The sequence below is a fragment of the Lissotriton vulgaris genome, chromosome 1_1 (genome assembly GCF_964263255.1).
Source record: "Lissotriton vulgaris chromosome 1_1, aLisVul1.2, whole genome shotgun sequence".
NCBI lineage: Eukaryota > Metazoa > Chordata > Amphibia > Caudata > Salamandridae > Lissotriton > Lissotriton vulgaris.
Window position 1 is genome coordinate 241,952,170 of NC_141685.1, and position 6,961 is coordinate 241,959,130.

Genomic DNA, 6,961 nt, shown 5'->3' on the forward strand with positions numbered 1-6,961 from the left:
AATGGCTACCAACAGTGGGGCTGAAGATGACTCAGAGCCCCTACCAGACCTCCTGAACGCCCTCGAGAAAGATGGCTCCGTGGAGGGAGTCAACCTCTCCTCCACCCTGACCCCAGAACAACGCCGAGATTGCCAAAAGCTATTGGGACAATTTGCAGAGTTATTTTCTCTTACCCCCGGGTTCACCCCGTGGTGCGTACATGATGTCGACACCGGGGATAGCCCGCCTGTACGACACCGGGCCTACCGAGTTCCCGATCGAGTGCGGACCTGCATTCAGTCAGAAGTGTCCAAAATGCTGGCTCTGGGGGTGGTGGAGCCCTCCGACAGTCCATGGGCCAGTCCGGTTGTCCTGGTCCCCAAGGCCGCCGCCCCTAGCGCCGCCCCCGAACTCAGGTTTTGTGTGGACTACCGGGGTCTGAACGCCGTCACCCGGAGAGATGGTCACCCCATCCCCCGGGCTGATGAACTGATCGACCGCCTGGGGGCGGCCCGTTACTTGAGCACCTTCGACCTGACCTCGGGCTACTTGCAGATCGGACTCACACCAGGCGCCCAGGAGCAATCCGCTTTCTCCACCCCCGAGGGCCACTACCACTTCAGGGTGATGCCCTTCGGAATGAAAAACGCCCCCGCCACGTTCCAGAGACTGGTGAATAAGGTGCTGGAGGGGCTCGAGGACTTCAGCGCCGCCTACCTGGACGATATCGCGGTGTACAGCCTCCACTCGGCTGAGCACCTCCAACACCTCCGGGAGGTCTTGGCAGCCCTCCGCCGGGCCGGATTAACCATAAAAGCCAGATCGGCCAAGGTTCCGTGACCTACCTGGGAAACCAAGCGGGGAGCGGCCAAGTGGCCCCCTTCCAACCCAAGATCGACACCATTATGGCCTGGGAGCCCCCGATCACCCAGACAGAGGTCCGAGCCTTCCTGGGGCTCACTGGGTATTACCGGCGCTTCATAAAAGACTATGGCAGTATTGTGGGCCCCCTCACGGAACTCACTTCCAAAAGACAACCACAGAAGGTGCACTGGACACCCGAGTGTCAGACCGCCATTGAGACCCTAAAGACAGCGATGTGCACCGCCCCGTGCTCCAGGCCCCCGATTACAGCCGGGAGTTCATAGTTCAGACAGATGCCTCCGATCACGGTGTCGGGGCGGTTCTCTCACAAGTCAACACCGAGGGAATTGATCAGCCGGTGGCCTTCATTAGCCGACGTCTGCTGGCCCGAGAACAGCGCTGGAGCACCATTGAACGGGAGGCCTTCGCCGTGGTGTGGGCCCTCAAGAAACTCCGGCCCTATCTCTTCGGCACCCACTTCCGAGTACAAACTGACCACCGACCTCTGCGGTGGCTGATGCAGATGCGAGGGGAGAATCCGAAGTTGCTGCGTTAGTCCATCTCCCTACAAGGGATGGACTTCACCGTGGAGCATCGCCCAGGCAACGACCATGCCAACGCAGACGGCCTGTCCCGCTTCTTCCACCTCGGCGAGGAGAATACCCAAGAAGATGGGTGACTCTCCCTGCCTTCAGCTGGGGGGGGACGTGTGTTGGACCCGGTCTCGTGGCGTGGTCCCACTCCTCCCGCATGGCAGGCCCTGGACTACCTCGACCCCTGTCCTCCGGCGGAGGGCGGCACCATCCACCCTACATGAGAGCCGCCCCTCCGGGCAACCGCCGGCTCTCCCCCTTTGGAACTCGGCAACCCCTCCTCGACACACTCGGCTGGTCCGAACCCTATCCCGGACCACCATCTCAAACCCAGACTCCATCTTGGACCCTCCACGACCAAGCCCCGTGGCCTCGGCCCGACCCCGGCCGCAGACCCAGCGAAGCCCCGACATCGAGGCACCACGATCCGACCAGGAGGTAAAGAGGCCACTTGACGGATCAATGAGGGGAAGAGTTTCGATGGTCTCCGGCCACCCTGGGCGCTGGCTCGACCCCCTGCTGGGTGTCTGGACACGCTCATCCCGGCCCCACCGACCCCCAGGTGCGAGGGTCCGGACATCAAAGGACGCCAGACCTATATCTGGGGCAGCTCTGGAGCAGGTCGGCAGTTGTATCCTGGAGTCGAGAGACACCGAGACGAACTCATCCGGGTAGAACCCGTAACCACCTTTGGAGCCCTGCTGGCGCTGCCACGGCTCATCTTCGCCGAAACCATCCTTGGAGCCCTGCTGGCGCTGCCGCGGCCCATCTTCGTTGAAACCATCTCTGGAGCCCTGCTGGCGCTGCCGCGGCCCATCTTCGTTGAAACCATCTCTGGAGCCCTACTGGCGCTGCCGCGGCCCATCTTCGTTGAATCCATCCTTGGAGCCCTGCTGGCGCTGCCGCGGCCCTTCTTCATTTAAACCATCCTTGGAGCCCTGCTGGCGCTGCCGCGGCCCAACCCTGGGGAACCCCCCAGCTCGAGGATTGAGAGCTGAGCGTAGGGTATCCCTGTACCAGGCTGGTACCAAGACTGTCCCGCTACCCCCTTCCCTCAGTGACTAAAACCTGAAAGGATCCCTGGATCCAGTTGCACCTGTATCGTTACGATAACCTGCCTTAAAGTATTGATAAAAACGTTGAGAACCTATCTTTGTGTGGTGTCCATCTGTAGGGGGGTGATTGCTCATCTGTACGATCCTAGGGGAGGAACCTCGCCAGGAGGCCTCTCGACATCGCTCGGCCCAGTCTAAGATCCCCTTTCCAACAGTGACAGACAGTCAGAGTTAAACAGAGTCAGAATCAGACAGAGACAGAGTCAGACAGAGACAGTCAGACAGACATACAGAGCCAGACAGACATACAGAGCCAGACAGACATACAGAGCCAGACAGACATACAGAGTCAGACAGACATACAGAGTCCAGACAGACATACAGAGTCCAGACAGACATACAGAGTCCAGACAGACATACAGAGTCAGACAGAGATAGACAGACAGACATAGACAGAGTCAGCCAGACAGAGTCAGCCAGTGTCAGACACACAGACAGACAGTCAGACAGATAGAGTCAGACAGATAGACAGACACATACAGAGTCAGACAGATACAGACAGAGTCATACAGACAGACAGAGCCAGACCGACATTCATGCACACTTACAAAGTGTGCTCACCACTCATCCTGCTCCTGTGTCACAGCAGCCCTCCATGCAATGCTGCCGCATTAGGACAAAATTAAATCATGATAACCTCAACTTATTATCATTTACATTTTCCTTTATTTCACTACTGCACAGGAGTGGAACAACGCCCCTTCTCCTTAGCGGAGGAGCCACCACTGGATTTAAGTGTGATATGAAGAGCTATAAATAAAAATAAAAAATATTATTTACTACTGCTCTCTACATAACAGTTCAATATTACAAAAGGCAAAAAGAATAGCTTAAATGAAGAAAACTGACACCATGGCTCCAAGCGGCCTTTATATGCTTTACTGAGCATGCATTTTAATAGCTACAACACAACAAATATTTACCAATACATTAGCAGAGTCTTTTACTTTATAGCAGCAACTGCTGCATAGGCAGAGACATTGGGACGCGTAGGCTGTTAGGTTTATGCACATAGGAATAACCTGCCAGTGATTTTGACAGTCAGTATATTTCTCTATAAAGTTATCTCGATAATACTATCCAGTAGCAAAATGCAATTAGTAGGGTGAGGTAACCTACTTACATGGCTGGTATACAGAGTGCTTAAAGCAAGTAATGTTCATGAAACATGCGGACAGGTCAAACACCCGCTGTTTTCCCCTGGCTGGCTACTGACTGAAGTATGTTACCCGATTATCAGAAAAGTAGTCAATGGCACCACATTTTAATCAGAACATCTGGTTGTCACTGCAGACCAAGTATTACTCAATATTTCAATGCAAGGACAAAAGGAATACTGCACAGGTGGCAGAAATATCACTGCATCTTAATACATCTGTACAACTGGAAAATCAGAATTCCATTAAATGAGTGGCTCAGCCACTAGTTCAAGCCTGAATTTGAGGAGTACCTGCACTTATTTTTTCCCACTTAAAGAGCTGAATACAAAGTAGTGTAATGTCCAATAGTCAGTTCTCTTAAAATGAGAAGGAGTTATGGTTTGTTATTGCAGGTCATGCAAAATTACTAGACCCAAAGGACTCTTAGCTACCTTTCAACAAACGGTTCCTATAGAGTCACTGAGTCATGTGCTGATTTAAAATTAAAAAAATACAGCTCCGATTGGCCGTGGGAACTTTTAGATGTTCTTAAGACTCTAGAAATTTGGACTGGATGCCTTCAGGGCAGTGGCAAGTGTCCCCATACAAGGCTTGGTGTACTCAGTGAGCAGGCAAGCTTGGTCTGAAATACCTAAACCCAAGCTCTCAAATTAAAGAGGCGAGGAGTTTGGCTGAGGCTTATGCAAACGCACGTAGTGCCAGAGTTGTGAGGTGTGGCACCTCTATGCAAGCTCTGGAGTCCCTGCTTCCAGGATTAAACACAAGGACGAGAGCATTTCGCTGAGCCGAGACCGCCGCCAGGCTGAGGAGACGGTGACAGGATTCATGAGCCCGGGAACATGACGCAGGTCTGTGAGTGGGAAATCAATCTGTGAGCGCTGCGTGGTTCCCGTCTAGGCAAATCTTCAGCAGTAACGCAGCAAGGACGCCAACCATGGGCCCAATGCGAGACGCGGCGGGGAAGGAGTGGAGGACAGGGAGAGGGGAGTGCGAGCAAACCAGCATGAGTCTCAGCAATTATTTTTTTAAAGCGGACCAGAAGGGCGGGGGCCAAAAGAGGAGGTAATGCAAGCAGAGGTATCGAGAAGGGCGGGGGGGATAAGGGAGGGGATAGTGCAAGCAAAGGAGCCTCAATAAAAGTGACGAGAAGGGAGGGGGTAATGCAAACAAAGGAGCCTGATTAAAGCCCACGAGAAGGGAGGGGGAGATGGGAGGGGGGGAATGTGAGCAAAACCCAGATGGCAGCTGTGCACGTGCACGCAATCGTGAGCGCAAGCATTAGGCCAGAAAAACCCTGTGGGTAGCACTTTCAAAAACCTACTTACTAAATGTCTCGCAGAGTAACGCATGCGCTGGCTCAGGCAAGACCTAAAAAGAAGTGAAAGCTTTATGGATGAACGCCTTTGTTTGACGGCACCTACCACCATCAGGTACCTCTTATGGTTGGTTTTGCTACTTGCGGGCTTTTCTCCTTCTATTAACGCTTTTTTTTCCGCTGGGGGTTCTATGCATCGGACTATGTCTGTGATTTGGTTTGTGCTCAACCCCTCTATATGTCTGTTGCACTTATATGCTGTTCTATTTTCTTTTGAGTTGGCATATTTTATTGCTCCTCTATCTTTTCCAGTATCTTGCTTCTCACTATTGTTGTTTTTTACCTGTAACTCTGTTTGTACCTCAATCATCTGTAAAGCGCACTGATACCCTTCGGGTCACGTCTGTGCTATATAAAACTTTATATAAATTAATAAATAGTAGAAAGCAGTGCACACATTTCTCACAAAGCAATGCCATTTTCACAGACTTCCACCTCTGTCAATGTCCCACAAAGTGTAGTAAAAAAGCAGCAGGTTGTACTGATTTCAAGCAGTGCAGTGTGCACAGATTCCTCAGTGCAGTGGCACAGAACTCTTATACTGTAGTAAGATGCAGTGCATAGACTCCTCATAGTGCAGTAAGATACAGTGCAGTGTGCAGATTCCTCATAGTACAGTAAGATGCAGTGCACATATTCCTAATAGTGTAGTAAGACTCAGGGCAGCGGGTACAGATTTCTCTTAGTGCAGTAAGCTGCAGTGCATTGTGCACACATTTCTCCTAGTGTAGTAAACAGCAGTGTGCACACATTTCTCAAAGTGCAGAAAGTGGCACATATTGTAAATAGTGTAGTACGATGCAGTGCATGTGCACAGATTCCTCAAAGTGCAGTAATTTGTAGTGTAGTGGATAGATACCTACCTTACAGTACAATAAGATGCAATGCAGTGGACAGATTCCTCATGGTGCAGTAAGATGCAGTGCAGAGGACACTGATTCCTCAAATGCAGTCAAATGCAGTTTAGTGCCACAGATTCCTCACAGTGCAAAAGGTTGCAATGCAGTGGGCAGATTCCTCATAGTGCAGTAAAACGAAGTGCTCACAGATCACCCAATTGATAATCACAAACACCTCCAGGGCCGGCACGACCCTCCTCCCACCCCCAGAGGTCCCCGGGTGGAAGACCTCAGTTCGGCCCGGCTCCTCGCAGGGATTTCCTCCAGGATTATTCACTCTATTTCCCCCAAAAAATACAGCGTATGGTGCTGACTATCTCCTACCTGAGCCGAAACCTGTGCAGAAACGTCCAGGCTCTCTCCTCCCCCTGGGGCTTGGGTGGGGCAGGTGCAGATTTGGGGCCTTCTGCAGCGCAGGGGGGAGGGAGGTGAGGAGGGAGAAGGGTGCGGGCCGGCTGCGAGGGCCTGAAGATGAAGATAACTGCACAGGCAAACAGGGATCTTTCCTCGGGCTGGACGCAGTAAGATGCCGGAAGTGATGTCAGCATCCACTGCTGGTGCTGTCTCTGCCGCCGCTGACCCGGAGGAGGAAACTCTTTTCCCGTTTTTAAAATGTGCTCAGGATTTCAGCAGTATGAGAGGAGCGCCCTCTTGTGGCTGCTGATAGAACTTCTGTATCCAGTCTCCAGCAGTCAATAGTTTCACACCAAAAAACGCATTTTGTGGCAGGAAAGATGTCGCAGATATGGTTGCTTTTAAGAATCACACAGTCCTAGTATATCGGTTGTCGGTTCTTCCTGGTGTCAAACAATTACCAACAATCCTAAATCGTGCATTCTTCTAACTTCACACAATGAACAACCCAAACTGCTCCTCAAGGCCCATTTTGCAGCTTTGAGGATTTCCATTCCTTTTTGTTGATTGTCCTGCCCTGCCTGGTGTGTGGTTGCTGCTGTATTATCATCTTCACTTCAT

At 51.9% G+C, this 6,961-nt stretch overlaps 1 protein-coding gene across 2 annotated transcripts in view; it reads right to left on the bottom strand.

Annotated features, from left to right (window-relative positions):
• The window catches only part of LOC147745355 (uncharacterized), a 29,015-nt gene extending 22,492 nt beyond the window's left edge, over positions 1 to 6,523 (bottom strand). Inside the window, exon 1 of one of the 2 annotated variants that reach the window (XM_086952265.1) lies at positions 6,311 to 6,523. The gene's annotated coding sequence lies outside the window, so the exon portion shown is untranslated. The remainder of the gene's footprint in view (positions 1 to 6,310) is intronic. The other variant, XM_086952264.1, reaches the window with a different exon arrangement.
• Positions 6,524 to 6,961: the final 438 nt, after the last annotated feature.